General features: G+C 40.5%; 1 non-coding gene across 1 annotated transcript; it reads right to left on the bottom strand.

Annotated features, from left to right (window-relative positions):
• Nucleotides 1-906: 906 nt before the first annotated feature.
• On the bottom strand, nt 907-994 carry TRNAM-CAU (transfer RNA methionine (anticodon CAU)). The gene is given in 2 exon segments: nt 907-942; nt 957-994. It is a non-coding gene; the product is annotated as a tRNA-Met (tRNA).
• Nucleotides 995-8,589: the final 7,595 nt, after the last annotated feature.

Genomic DNA, 8,589 nt, shown 5'->3' with positions numbered 1-8,589 from the left:
ATTCATAATTTAGTAAATGACAAAAATCCTTTGAACTTAACTAAGCTCACAATCTCTGTATTTACCTCTGTTCACTATTGTAATAATTTTCCCATCTCAGAAATGCAGGTATTTCGATGCTCTTCATATGTGGTGTGCTTCAGCTCTCGTTTTCTCGTTTTAATAATGATTTTATGATGCCCAACCTTTCTCAAACACTGATAAGTGAGAATCATAATATGTTTTTTTTCCTATTTTTATACATGAACCAAAGGGCCATTGTAAAGATAAACTATTTTATAATGAAATTATATTTACAGATCTTCTTCAAACTGTTGGAGGGATCAGCATAAAACCATGGTTTATTATAAAAAACATATAGTCTATTGTAACAATATGCTGTCATGTCTAGTTATCAAATGTTTTATATAGGTTCTGCTTAGTTTTTACCCTATTCTTGCAAGTGGCCCATGGCAAGATGTGCTTATATATGTACATAATTTCCTGGCAGAATATAGAGCAATGAGAACCCAGTAAAAAATGACAGCAAAGCTTGAAAATGCTAACCAGAAAGATGCCTTCAGCATGCCTAAAACAGAGAATGCATCTGAAGTATTAAAACTGAGTAAGAGTAAAACTTGAAAGAATCTAAAAGAGTAGCATAAAAAACGGCAGATCCCTGTACAGAGGAAAATTTATGGCTGAGCAATAAAAATGGGCAAAAGAGTAGCATAAAAAACAGCAGATCCCTGTACAGAGGAAAATTTATGGCTGAGCAATAAAAATGGGGCAAAAGAGTAGCATAAAAAACGGCAGATCCTTGTACAGAGGAAAATTTATGGCTAAGCAATAAAATTGGGGTAAAAGAGTAGCATAAAAAACGGCAGATCCTTGTACAGAGGAAAATTTATGGCTGAGCAATAAAATTGGGGTGAGAGAGGCTCGAACTCTCGACCTCAGGATTCCTCAATGTAAGCTATGAGACCTACGCGCTAACCAACTGCGCCACCACCCCATGAACGAAAACAAAAATTCTCACCTCCTTTTTCTAAGGTTCACTTTAAATCTATGGGAATGTATAATGATATGTGGTTGAATATAAAGGAGTATGAACTTACTAAGGCTGACAGGAACCTCCAAAAATGTGTATGCTGCAACTCTAATCGAACATCTCTTCCCCGTAGACTAAATTCAGCAGAATATGCTTTCAAATTAAAACTCAACTTCATTTCACACCATCGAGAGCCGAGTAAAGGATAACAGAGAGCTTAAAAACGCATACGCTCTAACCCTACTTTGACATTTCGGTCCCATAACCTGTAAAGAATAACAGAGAGCTTAAAGACGCATACGCTCTAAACCTAATTAGGCATTTCGGTCAAATAACCTGTAAAGAATTACAAAGAGCTTAAAGCCGCATACGCTCTAACCCTCATTAGGCATTTCGATCCCATCACCTCAATTCAGCAGACACTACGGCAAGGAAAATAAATTTCATTCCAATCCCATCCCAGTACCTCATTTCTCGTCAGCCAGTGCTCGATTTTGATTGAATTTGAATTCTTCAAATATTTCAGCAAGGTGGGCTTAAATAAATTTCAGAGGAGGCTCGAATAATTTTGCTAGAGTGTAACCCAGATGCGGGTGATTCCCGAGCTCATTAATGGAGTTAAATAGGTGTGACGGCGCTCAGCCCTGCCAGCTGCTGGACAGCACTATTATCCATGCCCAGACTTGGCACATGATGGCTCACCTAAGGCGAGAGCAGGTCCGCCTGCAGAATGACTTAAATGCTCACTTCGGCCGAGACAAGGCAGCTGATGGTTTAAACATGGCGCATTCGGCCTTCAACCCCACTGTTCGCACCCGTCCTCTAGCCTCTGCCCGCTCCAAGCAGGAATCCCCTGCTGCAGAACGGTTACAGGCAATTGCTGTTGGCTCCTGTTGGTTCTTGATTTTGGAATTGGGTTTCCTTTCTCCCATTCCCAGCCTTGCTCTCTGAACCCTGTCCAGGATCCTATTGTGCATTCTCGGCTTCCCATCAAAGAGCCCCATTCTACTGAGCTTCCCCTTCGTTGCTTAGCCATGGTCCGTCATCGCATGAGAAGCCGCCATGGAGGGAGCCGTGGTGGTCGCGCGCGTTCTCAAGCTGCTCAATCCGTTGATCAGCCACCGCCCCCTGCCTCTCCGACCTCATCTCAAGCTAATTCTCCCCCCCCCAGCCCGTCCAGCAGACCCTTCCCGCACAATGCCTTCCAGTCGACTCATTTCAGATTTCAGAGCAGCCTGAACAGGCCCATCATCACAGCTAATATCACCATCATTTTCTCTGAAGAAGAAGCTCAGCCTCATGCTCCTGCGCGTACCTCGGCAGAGCATTCTCAGGGCGTTCGTAGAGTTGCGGGCAGCCATGGCTCTGAGCAGAACCCGGCAGATGAAGGCAAGGCGGAAAGGCGTGGCGAGCAACATGAGGAGGGTGACACTCCAGGCGACACCCAACCACTAGGTGGCAGCTCTCATGGTGCCACAATTTCGATGGCCATTGCGGGCAGCTCAAGCGGAACCCGTCCTGCGCTGGATCCTCCAGGTGGCAGCGTGGCTGGTGACGTGGCGAGGGATGGCGAAATTTGGTATGGCAATGCTTGCCCTGTCGTGGAGGAGCCACCGGACTAGGACGTCCCCATGTGATGCCACTTGGACCCCCTCATGTCTACTCAGAGTTTTTTTACTGCTCACTGGTTAGGTTCGGTTGTTCATGGTTTGTGGTTTTGTTTATGTTTCTGTGGCTCGGTAGTCTGTGGTTCTATTGCTGACATGTACAACTTTTTTGTCTCTCGGTGTCTGTCTTCACTGCTTCAAAAGGGGTTATCTCAAATCATCATTTTGGTCTTGTCATTGTATTCCTGCTCCTATGTATGGTTTTTATTGTTCATTGTAACTGGTTTTCCCAATTATGGGACAATTTTGATGACCTGAAAGCATTCAGATGCTCTAGACTAAGGCTTCTGCCTCTTTGTAATTATATTCTTCTTTCCTTTTAATAGAATTAGTCTTTACAGAGAAAAAAAAAATTGCTAAAGTGTATTGTACTTTTCAAACAACTTTTATTACGGTTTTTTAGCAAATTAAGTTTAAATAATCTTGGATATGGGGTTCTTGCACTTTTCAAACAAAAACAATAATTGCCTTCAATTATTTAATAAATTTGTTTTTATTGTTTTACTCATTCAGATTAATGTAATGTAGCATACAAAAATTGTGAGAGTATAATAATGGCAACCATTATTCACCATGCATTAAGCTAGTGATTGGCTTGGCTTAGTGCATGCTAATGATGTATGGTCTAACTCTACATGGTATGCCATGATCATCTATGGAATTTTTTCCAATAAAGTATTTGGCAGTGGGTTGGTTTCCAATAACTAATTTATTATAGTTTAGTGGTGATTGTACTTGTATATGCAAAAACATTAATAGCCCATGCACATTTGAATTTAAATTGTATCGTCTTGCTTTATGTGGGTTGAGACCTCCAAGCATTGCAAATGTGTGGCATCGTTTCTTGTTAATCATTTCGAAATACAAAAAGGGGATGTGGTCTCAGCTTTGGCACCCAATAATCTTGCTCTTTACGAAGCATACTTTGTTGTTCCAATGGTGAGAATCATTCTCAACACCATCATATCTCGCCTCGACGCTTAGATTGGTGCTACCATCCTTTTAGACTATGCCTTTTAAGACTATCTTTGGTGGCAACATTTAGAGGACCATTTACAATGTAAATGTTGAGGACATGTGGCAAGTAAGAACTTGAGCGCAAGGAGATCCTGACGTTTCCATATTGAAATCATTAACAAATTCCTCTCATGATTAGGATCAACATCATTAACCAATTCCTCTCATGATTAGGATCAACATCATTAACCAATTCCTCTTGCTTATTAATATATTCAAAACTAGAGTATTCAATAGGGTTCAATTCAAATGGAGGATCTTGAAATTCAAGGTGAGAGGTTAGGACTTCAAACTTTTTCTAGTTTTAAAATACCTTAATAGCTTTCCACATTTAGTTCAATGGTTGTGGCAACTTTCGCTTTGATTTCTCTATTTCCTCGCAACCATAAAATCATCCTTTGATAAATTCTTATCGCTTTCTCAAAGCATTTGTTTTCCATGTGACCTTGTTCTTCAAAATTCACTCATTGAGTTCCACGAAAACATATATCCTTGCAAATCTAGCTTGATGACCTTCTTCTATTATTTTCAATGATTTAATAAAAGAACATATTATGTTTCTTATTAGTTTTAAGCTTTTGTTGTTCCAAATTTCAAACCACAGATAAGCGAAGTGAACTCACTCTTGGATTACGATAGGAGTATGAATCCTAGGATCAAACTCTGGTTGCCAAAACTTGTTGTAGAGATCATGAACCATGATGGGTTGCAAATGAATATCCTATTTCTATCCACGTTAGATGTTGAGACGACCAACATGTACACTCGACTGATTAAGGCTATTTCAATTCTTTTGTTGTTTTTCAGTGAAATTTATCCGAGTTTAGAGTTATTTTCACATAAATTTACAAATTAACCCTTTTGAAAAAAACCATGAAGTGGGCTCTACTATATATATTGGATCAACAATGATCTCTAGATTGGACAATCATTTTCCCAAACATCCTTGCCTGGGTTTGCCGCCTTCATAACTTCTTATTGTAGGAAATAAGGAAACCCTTTTCTAAAGACAATTTTGATTCACTATGATATCCTTTAATGATTTTGAGGGACAAACAGGTTTTTGGCCAGCTCGTCAGACCATTAACCACATCTTCACCCTCTGCGTCGTGATTAAGGAGGCACAACATCGCTCTTCAAAAGTCTACCGTTGTTTCGTAGATTTTCGAAAAGATTTTGACTTTGTTCCAAGGGAAGCCTTATTCCAAAGACTCAGAGATATTGGCATCTCGGTGATCCTATTGACAGCTATTATGTGCCTATATGAGTTTGTCCTTGGTCATCTTCGCATGGCTCATGGGATGTCTGATTTCATCCAAAGAACTATTGGGGTTAAACATGGTTGTCCATTGTCTCCTACCCCGTTCGGGATCTATATTGATGAGTTGGAGGCTTTTCTACACAAGCATATCCTGGACACTGATTCTTTATTTCTTCACCAAGTCATGATATCTATTGTACTCTTTGTTGACGATGTGGTCCTCCTCTCCTCATCTCTAGAAGGATTACATAGGCAGCTGGATGCCTTAGCTTTGTTTAGCGATCTTCAATATTTGACGGTCAACCTGGGTAAAACCAAGGTTATGATCTTCAATGGGGTGAAGAAAACTTCGTACTTCACTTCCTATTCAGAGGGGAGGAGGTTGAGATCACTAGCACATATACGTACTTGGGGGTGCAATTCTCAGGTCCCCACTTCAGTTTGCGACCAACGCTTCAGCCTCAGATCAACAAAGGATATGGATCTTTAGCCCTTCTCGAGAGACAGTGCTTTCAACATCACTTCCAAGACATCTCGTCGAAGATGAGCCTCATGGACACCTTGATCCGTCCCACTGTTCTATACAGCTCGGAGATTTAGGGATCGTCTTCACTCGAGTCAGATTGGGCTTTAGTTAAGAGACTCTAGACTCTTCTTCTCCACCGCATCATTAGATGCAAACAAACAATACCACATCACATCATCCTTGCAGAGTTTGGAGCTCAGCCCCTTCGGCTTGAGACAATCTTCAGTTTGGTCTCATTCTTGCATCGTGTCCGGGGATTTGCAGACTCGATAAAGAGTAGGGACCGTTACCCTTACTTGGAATATTACTCTTCTGATACTATTGCTTGTTCTACTCCCTCGAGCCAAGCTAAATGTTGGTTTACATGAGTTTCAAATCTCTTAGAGTTAGTGGGCATTTAATTGGATTGTCTCCCTCCTTTCCGATATCCTTGGATGCTCCTGGTCAACTTCTATGAACAAGATCATCAAGGAGGACATCTACAAGCAGTTCGTCTAGGTCACCCGGGTTAATTCTTCGAGAGGGTTATGCCCAAAGATGGCCTTTTACACTGAGCACTTCTTGGAGTTGAGAGACGGGCTCATTATTCGACCCAAGTATATGTTTCACCATTGGATGCATGCTCTTCGCATTCCTCTAGGCTAGCTTAGGGTAGGTTCTCATAAACTTTGAGTAGAGACAGACCACCAGATTGATAGACTAGACAAAATCTGCCAGGTATTGTTGGCATTATGATGCATGTGTTGTACTTGATGGCAACCCTCTTGTAGCAGAACAACTCACTTATATATAGCTATATGAATCTACAGAAGAGATATCAGATGTGACAGAATACATGAGATGCAAGGCAGCTCAAAGGAATCAAGTTCAGATGTAATGTACAATGGCAACTCATTAAAATGACAGTTCTTAGTATGGCAAGTTAGCTTTGCCATCAAGTCCAAAGGGGGAGATTGTTGGCATTATGATACAGGTATTGTCCTTGATGGCAATTTACGAAGATGACTGATCACAGTTAAGGCTCACAGAATGAAAAAAAAGAGATATACGCAGGTTACCCTTGATAAAGCCGCGTATACACGCAGGTTAGCCGACCAAAAGGTGTGTATACGTATACACGCACTTTCATGCAAGGGAAGGCGCATACATTGGGTTTTGGTCTGTGGTATTTAGTCTTTGGTATTTGGACCTATGGTTTTGGACCATGGTATCTCGTCCGAAGTGTTGAACCCAGGTATTGGGTCCATGGTATTGATTCTTTATGGTTTTGGACCATGGTATTGAGTAAGGCCTAAGACTATAAAAGGAGGAGAAGATCATTAGGCAAATGCACTAAGAAAGTCTTGAATATTTGATGAAGTATGAGATCCAGTATGCAGGTTATGGGTTCATGATGCTTTGCTTAATCTGAGCTAAGGAGGAATCTCACCGGTTGATGGAGAACAAGATCTAAGGATAGATCGGGATCAAATGGTTTGGAATGAATCATCTCTATATGGTTTGACTATGCTTATTCTAGATCTGCATACTAACACATGTAATGTTCTAATCTGGGTATAACTTAAGTTTGAAATCGCTGCAACTCATGAATGAATATTTACAGATGTATACGCTGGTTGACTTTGATAAAAGCGCGTACATACGCAGGTTATATACATCTAAGTTGCTTATACCATATACACTATGATATTTGAAGTTATAGGTGGTTCTGGCAGTTGATGCAAAGTCTAAGTTGTGGTGAATGTTTACTAGTGTCAGTATTCTGCATATTCAGATTGGTTGATTATGTTTAGCTTCAGTGTTGATGGATGAGATCTATAATGGATCAGGATCATAATGACTTATCTTTATGTGATCTGATGGACTAAATCTAGTTGCTAACATGCGTATTATCCTTGTATATGTAATGATCTGGTTATGTCTGAAGTTAGGAAGTGCAGCAAAGACATAAGTAAGTAATTAATGACATATACGCTGGTTCGCTTTGGTGAAGTTGCGTATACACGCTAGTTCGGCTCTTCCAAGTAGTGTATGCACTCTCATGCATGATTTTTGATGATACAGTTAGATCTGAACATTGTTGCAGAGTTCTGTGTTCTGGTGATTGCAGTTTGTTGACAGGGTTTCAGTGATTCAGTATTGGGTGATTCAGAGATTAATGATGCTAGTGTTGATTGATTGTGTGCTTCAATGATATTGATGGGTCCAGTATGAAAATTGAATGAAACGTGGCCTTCAGATTATGGTGTTGTGCTTCAGGAGTATCCAGTCTGAAAATTTATGAAACGTGGTACCTGAAGGAAGAAATAGAAGGTTGTAGCATTCTGTAGGTTGGCACCTACGTACTAGTACATCAGCTAGTACAAGAGCTAAGGGGGTGGTAGCTCCCTTCCAGTAGCAGCTGGAAAACGAGTGAAGGTTGGAGCATTCAGTAGGCCGGCACCTACGTACTAGTAAAAGGATCAGCTAGTACAAGAGCTAAGGGGATTGCAGCTCCCTTCCGGGAGAAGCTGGAGAATGAGAGAAGGTTGTAGCCCTCTACAGGTAGAAGCCTGTGTACTGGTATAAGACTGCACCAGTATAGAAATATTGTAAAAATAAGTTTCTTATTAAAAAGAAGATAGAGACAACTTGCAGCAGGTGGTTTTCACCCACATTAGGTTTCCACCTTACATCATGGTGTTCATGTGTGTTTCTTGTGTGTGATGATCTATTCTGTTTTACTGCACCTGTTTACTGTTCATATGGTTAATAAAGTTCTGATGCACTAAATAAAGATCAACAATTTAATGGATTAATTGAATCATAAGTTTACTGGATATACGCTAGTTGCATTAGACACAGTTGCGTGTACACGCAGGTTCCCTTAATTGAAGTAGCATATATGAATCTGAGTATGGAAATGAAAAAGTGTTTGATTTGATAACATTGATTCACCCCCCCCCCCCTCTTAGTATTATTTCCAACAATTGGTATCAGAGCAGGTCCTTTGGTAGAAACTTGATCGCTTGAAGGAGATCCGTAGAACAATGGGAAAGAAGTTTAAGAAGAAAGAACCTAAGAAGAAGAAGACATCTCAGAAGAACTA

This window comes from Pinus tabuliformis, chromosome 9 (assembly GCF_031772625.1).
Source record: "Pinus tabuliformis cultivar Carrire ecotype Pingquan chromosome 9, CPIR1, whole genome shotgun sequence".
Taxonomy (NCBI): domain Eukaryota; kingdom Viridiplantae; phylum Streptophyta; class Pinopsida; order Pinales; family Pinaceae; genus Pinus; species Pinus tabuliformis.
The sequence above is the reverse complement of the archived record's forward strand: the minus strand, read 5'-3'. Positions and strand labels throughout refer to the sequence as shown.